Source organism: Octodon degus, unplaced genomic scaffold (assembly GCF_000260255.1).
Source record: "Octodon degus isolate 3935 unplaced genomic scaffold, OctDeg1.0 scaffold00419, whole genome shotgun sequence".
NCBI lineage: Eukaryota > Metazoa > Chordata > Mammalia > Rodentia > Octodontidae > Octodon > Octodon degus.
Window position 1 is genome coordinate 53159 of NW_004524995.1, and position 11239 is coordinate 64397.

At 37.0% G+C, this 11239-nt stretch overlaps 1 pseudogene; it reads left to right on the forward strand.

The window, feature by feature from the left end:
• The first annotated feature begins 7257 nt into the window (after nucleotides 1-7257).
• On the forward strand, nucleotides 7258-9927 carry LOC101585730 (annotated as a pseudogene).
• Nucleotides 9928-11239: the final 1312 nt, after the last annotated feature.

The following is an 11239-nucleotide window of genomic DNA, read 5'->3' on the forward strand; positions in this document are numbered from 1 at the left end:
AGAATGTATGCAATGTGTTAATTATTGAAACTGTCCTACCAATTTGATTTGAAACTGTCTCATTGCTATTTGTTTATTAATAAAATTATGGGAAAAATTAAAACAAAATATACATGAATTTAAAGACAAAAAATAGGCACTTCAAACTTTTTAATTTTTTATATGTGTTTGGAGCTGAGATTTTGAATATTTGTGCTCCTTATTTTCACTGATTTGTTTGTCTTCACAATTAGAAAGTTATATTGCCTATATATGGCTTGGGTTTATTATATTCCTTCAATATTTTGCCCAGAGATGCTAAGATCAACAAGTCAGCATCATTATATTTCCCACTCTGCCAAAAATATTCAAAAGTTTAATATATGCAGTCACTGAATTTGGTACACTTCAGAGGTGGTGAATTGCAAAAATCAAATGGATCTATATCACCTATTACTGTAAACACTTCACACTGAAGATTATCAATATTCCCCACAGCACTATCAGGAAAGACCATGACATCATTGTCTCATTAAATTAGAGAGTCAAAGCTAAGAATCACTAAATCCATTAAATAATTTTATTTTACACTTTGTTTGCTCAAGGGTAACTCCAATTATCAAAGCCTTTATGAGTCAGTGCATATAGAGAAACGGATTTAATCCAAGATATACAAATATATCAGAACATACAAGATTGGTGTAGTGGCTGCCCACAGAGTCAGATGTGGAAGAGTGCAAAAGAATTTTGTGTATTGAAGATCTGCAGGATCTGGTTGAAGGTCTAGAGATCACTGTTTTGTCTCATGTGAGTCCATATCAGGATTCTGAAGAAGACTGAAGGATCTGTGCCAGAAGCTGAAGGGTTTGTGCTGGAGGAGATGAGTCTTCATTGAAAAGCTGAATACAAGTCCCACGTGAATATGAAGACTGTAGCTTTTCTGAAGAGGCAGAGGCATTAGTTTTCCTTTTTCATTTCCTTTTATGTCATTCTAGTGACAATGCTCCACAAAGTAGGTCTTTCACATCCAAATTATGCTGAGCCTATTTAGTTAGGTGTTTCTTATTCAAGTTGACAAAATGAGTTAGCTGTTACACATAAATCTTAACTGAATATGAGAAAATATATGTATGACAAATTAACAGTCAATAACATTAAATGAGAAAAATCTGAAATATTTGCCTCTAAATTAGGAAACAAAGAAAAGATGCTTTGAAAATCCCAGCAGACCAAACTTTAAGTTCTGTAGCTCCATGTAAGATACCTGGGGCCTATAGCTAGGAGATGCAATTTTCAGTGGACTTGTGTGAACTCACTCCTGTGGCTTTACCCATTGAAGACCACATGGCCTCATTTTTGAGCTGGATCCAATGACATATTGCTTTTCTCACCAGGTATTCTACTTTCCTTGCATTTCTTAGTTCTAGGATCTCCACTGCAACTTCTACTTCATTTCCACAGCTTCATAAACTATTTTTCATAGTTGCTCCTTGACTAGCCTTTAAGGAATTCTTTGGAAATCTGTTTTGAAGTATCCCTGACCCCACAACTCTTGGGTTATGCATACCAGTAAAACCAGAATCATTTGGATGAATGCCAAAGCCTTCCACTAGCATGCACATTACCAGACCATTCTGGACCAAGACTGGTGCCTTTGCATCTCTGTATAGCTGATCACAGTAAAATGAATAATGTTTAATAAATTGTCTGAGGCCCCTGTCAAGCAGGGGTATGAGGGTTCTCTTTTAAAATGGTGTGTTTATACTTTTGTATATATGAGCCTGTAATCAGTGAGATATTACTAATTTATGAGATGCTCTAAATCCACCTTTATTCTTGTCTTCACACAAAAAAAGCTGGATTGCTTTCAATGACACTCAACTCTTCAGAAGTCAAAACTCCTTTGGCTTTATCTTTGCTGGTGGCTCTTTCAGGGACAAAATTTAAGTGCTTCAAAATGTCACTCTGCCTCTTACTCCCTCCTCCATGCTTACTATTAATTTGACTGCAAGTATCTAGTGGATCCCATACCACAACTCTCAAATTCTAGTCATTTAAAATTACCTTTGATAATCAACTAGTCCACATGTCTTAAATTCAGCCTCTGGCATGATGTCTGAATATGGGCAAAGTGTAAACCAATCTTTTTTTGCCAGATTGTAACATGCATAGTCTCTAGTTCAATTTCCCCTAAAAACCTTTTCTCCAAACTAAAACCTCATGAATTTGACAGTTACCATTCTTATCATCTTTCTGCCCTCCTAATCTCTGATCAGAATGACCGATTAAGCTTTACCTTTAACATTATAGGTCTTCTCTATGCTGCACCCCCACACACTTCAAAATTACTCCACAAACCAGTTCCTAAGATTTGCAAACCACATATGCAGTTATAGGCACATCACTGATCAAACTTTGGGTACCATTTCTTGTAATAGTCATCTTTCCCATCACTGGTACACAATATCTAGCATCTGAATTTGCAAGGTAGAAGGTTTAATTTGGCTCGTGATTTTGTTGTTGTATGGTGAATCTGACAGGTTCTAGAGTCTTGTGTACCATGACCAATGAGTTGGAAGTCCACATACAGTGACAGATGAAAAAGCAGCTGCATTTAATGAAGATCACAGGAAGATACCCTCAAGACAAGGCCATGTCAGCAGAAACTACTATTATGACATGAAGAGAAAAAGGGGGTGCAACATGGAAATAAGAAGCACACTGATTCACATAGATAAAGCAGGATTTTAGATTTCAAAGATGTTTACGCCAGCTCAGTTATCTCTCAGTGAGTCTCTCAGTATGATAGGAATGAATGATCGTGTGCTGAGTCATTTCAAGGGCTTTCTAGTGTGAAGAATTTTACCAGAGCTTATTCTTTTTTAATTATATGTATAAGGTACACTATATATGCATGAAACATTAATAAGTTTGGAGTAAGGAAGTGGTTATTAAAGGTTAGGGCAGGAGATTTCACAAGGCTGTTCTTTCAAAAAAAAAAAGCTTCAAAGGTGCTTGGTGTTTGTCATTTATGTTTTTTGCATCTCTTAGCAAAATGGATCTAATTGAAGAATGGAATGACCTCAGGGTGCTTTGCAAACACATGTGGGTAGAGGGCAGTGATTTCCTCAGCCCAAATTCTATTGCATATATTAAATTTAGGGGATTCCTTCCACTAGCTCAAAGCAAGGATATTTCTGCAGCAAGTATGTTAAGCAAAGGTGTTGAGTAAAATGGACTAATAATAATTCAGGCTTTCATTACAGCCATGAAACAAAAGCAGAGTTTATATGCAGCAGTACATAATAAGTATGTGTATTAAGATCATGGGAAGTGTAGCAACACCGACAGGAAAAGAGAAGAGTGGAGAAAGAAGCTTGATAACTCAGACTTTTACCAAGTTTTTCTTTAATTTAAATTTATTGCTACAATTTAGATATATGTAAATATCACACTCATCACAGGGAATTTGTTTTTTTATATTTCAAAATTTATTTTGAATATTTTTATGTGGACTTGTTAGGACATTAAACGCTAGAATACTGACATCTATTTCCTAGACATGGCAAATCAGTTTGTAATACATAATAGTTATGCCCCAAGTTCATTGTACGTGGGAGTCTAGATTTCTAGGTTTAAACTTAATTCATTGGTAACTCAGTGAGTTTTTTGAATAAATAAATACACCTTAAAATATTGAACAAATTCATAATGGATTACTTTTAGATTATTTATCTTTGTGGATGTTTCCCAAAATTTCTAACTTATTTATTTAGTGTTAGTTGATTTTTACAGACTTACCGATCATTTTCTTAGGCACAAGAGCAATAATAGTACATTAGAAAATGCATGCTGAAGTATTTAGGTATGTTTCTTCTTCCAATTTTGCATGCATACATCTTGTAATATAAATAACTAATTTGAAGATAACATTGAACAATACAACAAATACTGTGCAATTCATATTATTTTGTTTAGTGAAATTCTGTATCATTTATAATTTTGTTTTAATACTATTTTGTACTGTTTAAATAAAAAAATTGCTTTCAAGTTTGATATTAAAAAAAATACTTTTTTTTGATGGAACAGGGGATTGAACTCAGATCCTTGCATTTGCCAGTCAAGAGCTTATCCTACTGAGCCATCTCCCAGGCCCCTAAAAAATTAAAAAATGAATAAAATTTATTTTGAAAAGTAGAAGCCAAGCAAGAACAAAAACCAGAAACAAAGAAAGAAACAAGGCTACATACGACAGTACATATGTTACAGATTTTAAAACCAAGAATAGCTAATTAACAATGGTTGATAGATTATCTATTTTATCATCAAATCTGTTGCTCAGATTAGCAGACACAATTAAGTAAATTTGGACATATAGGGAATTTGTACCTGCATAAGATGTATTTTGATTCTTCTTTTTTCCCAATCCCTTATTGTCCCTATTTAAAAATGAAAAATTAAACATGAAAATTAAAAGCAGAACTCCACCTACTTCCATTTTATCTTTTTTTCATTTTATAGCTTTATAACAGAATGTTAATAGAATATTTCAGAGCACCTTATACTTCTAATTACATATTTGGTAACTAGTTTTTAAAAGTTTTACTTGTTGGGGCCGGGGAGATGGCTCAGTGGAATAAGTGTTTCCCTGGCAAGCGCAAGGGCCTGAGTTCAATCCCCGGTTCCACCAAAAATAAAATTAAATTAAATTTAAAAAATAAAAATTTTACTTGCATAGTCTTTATACATCAGCTTTCATCCAAAAGTGCTGTTCATTGACTGTTTAAGAGATGTGAACTGGATTAAATTGTTTAACCTTAGTAACCTGAGACACCAATCCATAGATGGCTCTTATGGTAGTTTTACATTTTACACTTTGGGTAATATTTTAATTTGTCTTTCTTCCTTTCCTCCTCCTCCCTCCCTAGTTCTTTTTGAAAAATTTCTTCCAGTTTGTGATATTTACACACATGAGTCTTTTTTAAAAAAATTTTTTGCAGGAACTGAGGATTGAACTCAGGCCCTTGCGCTTGACAGGGAAGCACTTATTCCACTGAGCCATCTCCCCAGCTCCCACATGTGAGTCTTATTTACTTCAATTAAGAGTGATGTGTAGGGGCTTGGGAAATGGCTCAGCAGAATAAGCGCTTTGATGGCAAACACGAGGTCCTGAGTTCAATCCCCAGTTCTGGAAAAAAAAAGTGACATGAAGGGAAGGCGCATCCGTATGAAATATGTCAAAGCTCTAAATACTAAAACAGAGTCACTAAATCAGAATAGGCAGATCTCTCTCTCTCTCTCTCTCTCTCTCTCTCTCTCTCTCTCTCTCTCTCTTATGTCTTATTGAGACAGGGTCACACTATGCAGTTCAGGCTGCCCCTGAGCTCACTTTGTAGCCCAGGCTTGTCTCTAACTCGTAATTAACCTGCTTCAGCCTCCAGAGTGCTGGGATTGCAGGTGTGCATCATCACCCCTGGCTAGATCTCTTGAATATATAGATGTAAGCAAAAATTCATGAAGAAAAGCCTGATTGCATGAAAAATAATACAATGCATTAAAAATACAGGCATCTCATTCCATTTAAAACTTTCTCCATAATGAAATACATCACCAATAGTGTGCAACATAAACCCATACAGTGGGAAAATATTTTACACATCTGTCTCTCAGAAAAAAGATATATGTCTGGAAAATATAAATAATTGCAAAAATCAGATCCCCCATATTTAAAGACTCAGTTCAGCATTGTTCATTTGAGATGAATACACACTGCTCAGAGGAAGAAATTCAAACAGTAAATGCAAATATGAAAAAATGTTCTCCATCACTGGACATTCAAGAAATGCAAATTAAAACAATGCTGAGATTCCATCTCACTCCAGAAAGAATGGTTACCATCAAAAAATCAACCAATTACAAATTCTGGAGGGGATGTGAGGAAGGGGAATCCTTCTCCACTATTGGTATGAGTGTAGACTGATGCAACAATTGTGGAAATCTGTGTGGGGATTCCTTAAAAATCTATTACTAGGGCCTGGGGAGATGGCTCAGTGGAATAAGCACTTCCCTGGCAAGCTCAAGGGTCTGAGTTCAATCTCCGGTTCAGGGAAAAAAAAACTATTACTAAAGATTCCACTTGGGACCGGTGAGATGGCTCAGTGGTCTAAAGCACCTACTTAGAACAAGCTTAGCAAAGCACAAGGACCGCGGTTCAATCCCCCAGCACCACATGCCAACCAGCCCCGCCCCCTGGTGTGCTGAGCTGCACACACACACACACACACACACACACACACAAATTAATTAATTAATTAATTAAAAAAATAAAGATTCCACTTGTACCAGCTATTCCCCTACTTGACATGTTTCTTAAAGAATTAAAATCACCATGCCAGCTAATTCTTCTACAGTTAATCCCAGCTCAGTAGGAGCACTGACTGTCTCTGCACAGAGACCAAGGAATTTTCTCCCTTACTGATCTATGAGCTCAAAGGAGCTGAGCTCTTCCATTGAAGATTTTCTGACGAAATGTGGATGTGATGTGGAAGGAGGTTTTGAGGTTGAGTTATGGTCATTACCAGTATCTGGCAGCTGACAAACAGGAAGAAAAATATTTGATTAAGTGAATATGTAAAATATAAATATGAAAGTTATAGGAAGAATTAACAGAAGTTATGTCCAGGACAGTAAACAACAGTCTGAAATCCAGATATTTGTCGAGGACATCCATGACTCAAATAGATTTTCATGGACCTTGAAAAGCGCAGTCAGATGAGAAATATATAATTCTTTATGCCTATTTTTAAACTATATTCTAATTTTTAAATTTTTTTATCATACTCTGTAGGGACTTAAAGTTCAACATATCAATACTTGATGAAAAATACCTGTCCCATATTATGCCATTTTAGGCATAATCTATTTGAGTCATGGATGTCCTCGACAAATATCTGGATTTCAGACTGTTGTTTACTGTCCTGGACATAACTTCTGTTAATTCTTCCTATAACTTTCATATTTATATTTTACATATGCAGACAGATAGTGAGGTTAAGCTTAACAGCCTAAGTTGTCTGATAATAAAAATAAGCTTGTCTTCTGGGTGGTTAACAACCTAAGTTTGCAGACCAAAATTAGAGAAAAAGGAGGGCTGCAAGGAAAGCCAACATTTTGGCCCTAACCTTCCAAGGTCAATTAAGACTCAGGACATATGAGAACTTGTACTGTAACGACATGTAACTCAGTAATGTCCATAAAATGATTCAATTAGAGGCAATGATGAGGAATATGAAAGACCACCTTAGCGATGAACTACAGATTCATCCAGGCATGTGTCACAAGCCTACAATACCACCACTTGAGAGGATGAAGCAGGATGAAGACAAGTTCAGGCAACAAGGTGATTGAGCAGGACACAGTCTCAAAAAAAAAGACAACTAAGGGCCAGGGATAATAGCTCAATAGAATAAGCACTTCCCTGGCAAGTTCAAGGTCCTGAGTTCAATCCCTGGTACCACAAAAAAAGACAACTATATAAAGGGCTAGTGATATAGATCAGTATGAAAACCTTGAGTTCCATCCCTAGAGCCAAAAACAAAAATAGCAATAAAATTAAATTAAATTAAAAAAATAAAATTAGTGGTTATGAAAAGGAATGAAGCAGGAATCCTGGGAATACAAATCATAATAGAAATCCATGCCTGTAGATCAAGGAGACAGTATCAGGATCTGAGGACAGGAATGGTGTCATTGGTAAATGGGTATTTGACATTAATTGGTTTTGGAAAGCACTGGTATGAAAAACAAATTGGTTATTTTTGTGTGTGTTTTTGTTTTTGTTTTTCAGAACCGGGGATTGAACTCAGGCCCTTGCGCTTACCAGGAAAGTGCTTATTCTACTGAGCCATCTCCCCGGCCCCAACAAATTGGTTTTGATGGCATGGGTAGCAAGTTATAAGACAGTCAATATTAACACGTCCAAGCTTGCATGCAGAGTACTGAACAAATGATGTGTGAGATAACATGCTTTGCATCAAAATATGTCACGTGCCATATTTGATAAATTTCAAAGCACTTGCATACCAAAATAACTATAGTAGAGCACTTCCTCAGTCATCGTCAAAAAAGAAGAATCCACATACAGTAAAAGCTACATTTACTGTAGAAAGGTGGACAGAGGAGCTAGAATACCCTGAAGACCAAACAGATCAATTACTTGAGGCAAGGAAGGGGTGGAAAAAGAACCTAAAATTATAAATATCTCCTAGCAAAAATTGTTTTAGAAGGGGCCAGGGAGATGGCTCAGTGGAATGAGCGCTTCCCTGGCAAGCGCAAGGGTCTGAGTTCAATCCCCGGTAAAAAAAAAAAAAAAAAAAAAAAAAAAAATTGTTTTAGAAAATATTCCAGATGTAGAGACTGAAATGAACGCTCAAGTAAATGAGGTATTTTACCCCAAATAAATATGATCAGAAAAAACATCATAAAACCTCATAGTCAAAATTCTGGAATTTTGTAATAAAGACAGAATGAAAACCATTAGAGGTTGACGTCACAGTGGTGGCCGGAAGTGCCTCCTTGGAGAGTAACGGAGGCCACGATCCAGGTGGCAAAGGCTGGAAGAGTGCTGTGTTTGCCGGCCCACTGGGTCCCCCAAAGTTGTGGCTGACAAGAAGACATGACATGTGGTCTGAAGATGGATACAACGATGAAAGGCTTTCTGGAGAAAAAGTAGTTCCTCAGAGTCATGGCCATGATGGTTACCATGGAGTACTAAATACTGTGCTGGAGAACTCACTACAGCTAGAAACGAAACCACCACTACCAAATGGACCTGGGGAAGGAAGTTATAGAGTCGATTACAGTGATGTTGATTACCAAGAGTATGATGAGTTCAGCAGTTTTTCTCATGATCAAAGAAGTAGTCCACCTCAGAGAGATGAATCGGGTTATCAATGGGCCAGTAATGTTGATTACCAAGATGATGCTGAGGCCCGTGCTTTGCTTCGTGATTTAACATGTGGTCCACATCAGAAAGGAGATGAATCTCGTTATCAATGGACCGGTGATGATAGTTACCAAGAACATGATGGGGCCCGCAGTTTCTCTCATGATCAAAGAAACAGTCCACCTCAAAGAGAAGATGAATCTGGCTATGGCTGGTCAAGATATGATGATTATTCAGCAAGCCACAAGATTGATTACGGGCACATGAGAGATGACTTCAGAAGAAAAAGTGTCACCTCTTCCTATTATGGGACAGACCAGTCTCCTCATATAAGGGTTCTTCCTCTTTTCCAAGAACCAACACTAGGCCAAAAGGAATCTCCACACACCAGATGTGTCTCCAGTGTCAGTGGCAGAGGCCACTCTCCAGTTGAAAGCAAAATGTCCTTTTTTCACCAGCCTCAGCATAGAAGTAAAAACAGACAGGTCCAGTCTTTGCAAGCATCAAGATACACTGCACTCGAAAGTCCAACAGCAGGTTCTTCATCAAAGGTGTTATATATACCCAGCAAGCAACCTGAAAAAGAACTTGAGGACGTAAGCAAGTGGGAGGTTGAAAATCCCCAGAGGTCGGAGGAGGACAACTTGCCTGGGATTTCTGAGTTCTGGGTAGAACCTGAAGAACTGTTATTCACTGAGTGGCCCGAGGATCCTGAGACTCAAACAGCAAGCAGCTCAGAATTATCTGAAGATAGTCAGCTCAGCATTTGCTCAAAAGCAATAGCATGGAAAATGGAAGAGTTTGATCAGGCTTACCAACAACATAGCGAAAATTTTGAGATGGTGATGAGAAGTTTGATTGAAGAATATCCTTCTCTTGAAAACCAAATTCAGTTTACACTGAGTCAGATTTTACAGGAAATAGGCGATCAGTGTGTTGAAGATCTGAAATATTTCATTGCAGAGTATAATAATTGTACTCAAAATTTTGAAGAACCTTTTTAAGGGAAACAGTGGGGTCAAGCAAAAAAAGAATGTTTCTACCATGTTTTCCTTGATTGCCTAGATCCTTGATATATGGAACTTTTGGGATGAAGATGAATGCTTCATGAATTTTCAATATCAAATAAACACCTAATGCAGTCTGCTTAATGTGTTTTAATGAGATTTTTTTCCACCTGTAGAACCTTCTAATCAATATTCATCTTCCACCTCAAAAATGATGGTCAGTTACTGGTTTAAACTTTAAAGAAACAGACCTGGAGGGTAGTTTTCTATACAGACCTGTGTTGCATAATTTCCCATTTGTGACATTTGTTTGGCCACATATGTTTAACTTACAGGTTAGAAATTATTTCACCTAAACATTGGCAGTCTTTTACCATTTCACTTAGAAATATTGGAATTCTGAGCTGTGGTATTTATTAACTTGCTGCTTTCTAGTCTTAGGCTTGATGAGATTTAACAAGGTAATGTGCACTATCATAATAAAGTCAGTCTGGGGCTGGTGAGATGGCTCAGTGGTCTGAAGCACCTACTTAGAACAAGCTAAGCTAAGCAAAGCACAGGGATCGCGGTTCAATCCCCCAGCACCACATGCCAGCCAGCCCCGCCCCCTGGTGGGCTGAACTGGCCACACACACAAATAATAATAATAATAATAATAATAATAATGTCAGTCCTTTGCTACTTTTAAGTATATTTGCTTTGAAAATAACTCTCACTCAGTGATAACAGAGCTCTTAAAGCCTCTGAAAGACATCAGAATAAAATCATTTATTCTTTGTAAATGAACTCATTTGTCCCTTCCAATGAAATACGCCTAAAGCTCTTACCTACCCTGATGCCATAGATTCATGCACATGACTAAAAGAAGGAATATTCCAATCTGAGATAGAAGGTGAGAAGCATTTGAAAACTGTTTTGATGAATTTAGAAAAACCTTTAGATATATGGGTGCTACATGGTTATTTTTATAAGCCCATACTCTCTACCTCAAAAGTAGAATGAAACCATTTTCGGATTTTCTGTGGGACACTTTGTTATCTTGCGAGTTCTATGCTTTGATGACTTTGAGAGGCACTTAGCCTTTCTTAGGTGTTCTTGGAAAAATACAGAAAAATAGAGTGTAAGTGATCTGGGGAAGCAGTCCTTCATGAGTGAGCCATCAAGTCATGGGTTGTATAAGAAACTTAACTGGGACCATTGAGATAGTTCCGTTATTTCTTGGTCAGCCCTTCACCCCATTGGCACTGAAGCAAAAACATATAATTTTGTGGTATTAGTTAACAAGTCATGCTTTGTCATTAGTACTCAA